The following is a 1,912-nucleotide window of genomic DNA, read 5'->3' on the forward strand; positions in this document are numbered from 1 at the left end:
ATAAGAAAGCACATATTTTAAAAAAAATTATAAATAGTATTTAGAAGTTTGCCAATCTACAGAATGCTAATGTAAAAGACAGTTCATAATTGCTTACTTCTTAGTTTTTGCTACAAATGAAGGCTTTTAAGAGTTGAGAATTCTAATTAAAATATGTAATTAAAACCACTAAAAATTAATAAGGAAAACATCTTTGTATGCAAGGAAAAAGAAGGTATACGGAATGGAAATACACTTAGTTCAGGGAAGGGAAGTAATTTTGTCCTAAAGATAGGTTTAAAAGAGAGAGAGAATGACGGCTTCCGCAGCACATATACTAAAATTGGAACAACACAGAGAAGATTAGCATGACCCCTGTGCAAGAATGACACACAAATTTGTGAAGTGTTCTATATTTTTATTAGCAGATGCAAACTATTATATATAGAATGGATAAACAACAAGGTCCTACTATCTAGCTCAGGGAACTATATTCAATATCCTCTGATAAACCATAATGGAAAAGAATATGAAAAAGACTATATATAAAACTGAATCACTTTGCTATTTAGCAGAAATTAACACAACATTGTAAATCAACTATACTTGAATACAATAAATTTTTTAAAATAAAAATATTAAAGTAAAATGAAATCTTATAAAAAGAGAGAGAGAAAAGGAAAACATAGGATAAAAATCTAAAGGTTAAAAAAAAGTAAGTTATAGAAATTTTGTGGAAGAGAAACCTTGAGAATAGAGTTCTGTATGTGATCAAGACTGGCTAAGATTAGAATAAATTGTAAGATGGTGCAAAACCTGAATTTGGTTTTCTCTCTGTTAAGAGCACAAAGTTTTAATGGGATATTGATATGCTCTTGATAACAGATAGTAAAGATTTTTTACCTTTTAAGTAAACTGTTGTAACTTTCTGTATTTTGCCTTTGAAATCTTTTGTCACTTTGCTTGGGTGGATAACTAAGTACTGTTACATAGTGACCTATGATCCTATTTGACCAAGTGTTTTAAACCCTTTTTAATATATTTGACAAACTTCCCAAAAATCAAATTCTAAATGAAGTTCTTTTGACCTGTAGATAACATAGAGGTTTTCCAGAATGCCCCCCAGAGCACCTCAAGATTTGTTTTCTCTCCTTATCAAAGAAAGACATTAAACTAATTAGGCTTATTTGGTATGTTAAATTACATGGGAAGCATTGTTGAATGAGTGGTGATAAACCTTCTTAGGTTGTATAGTATAGATAAATGTCATTAATATAAATGTTCTAGAAATTATGTGAAATTTCTAAAATTTAAATGTGTCCTCATGTAATGTCATCAGTCATAGTTCTAATTATTGTTTTAATATTGTATGCCACTAAAACAACAAATTTCTTTGACAATTGCTTTGTAAACAGGTCTTTAACCTTGCTTTTTAAGTCTTTTGTTCTTTATAGACAGTTATTTTTGTACTCTGATGCTTCTGTAAAAATGCTTCATCTTCCAGAAGATTCATAGAAAGGACCTTTTGACACATACAGGTTTCTGATAACTTTCAGCTCATACCAGTGAACTGGTTAAGAAATTAAAGAATTCTCCAGCATTTATTGTTTGTAGAATTTTTGATGATGACTATTCTGACTGGTGTGAGGTGATACCTCATTGTAGTTTTGTTTTGCATTTCTCTAACAATTAGTGATGTTGAGCATCTTTTCATGTGCCTCTTGGCCATCTGTATGTCTTCTTTGGAGAAATGTCTATTTAGGCCTTCCGCCCATTTTTTGATTGGGTTGTTTATTTTTTTGATATTGAGCTGCATGAGCTGTTTGTATATTTTGTAGATTAATCCTTTATCCGTTGATTCATTTGCAAATATTTTCTCCCATTCTGAGGGTTGTCTTTTCTTCTTGTTTATGGTTTCCTTTGTTGTGTAAAA

The 1,912-nt window shown here is 30.3% G+C and overlaps 1 non-coding gene across 1 annotated transcript; it reads left to right on the forward strand.

The window, feature by feature from the left end:
- The first annotated feature begins 296 nt into the window (after positions 1-296).
- On the forward strand, positions 297-399 carry LOC112062363 (U6 spliceosomal RNA). The gene has a single exon (XR_002890685.1). It is a non-coding gene; the product is annotated as a U6 spliceosomal RNA (small nuclear RNA).
- The last annotated feature ends 1,513 nt before the right edge of the window (positions 400-1,912 follow it).

This window comes from Physeter macrocephalus, chromosome 21, assembly GCF_002837175.3.
Source record: "Physeter macrocephalus isolate SW-GA chromosome 21, ASM283717v5, whole genome shotgun sequence".
NCBI lineage: Eukaryota > Metazoa > Chordata > Mammalia > Artiodactyla > Physeteridae > Physeter > Physeter macrocephalus.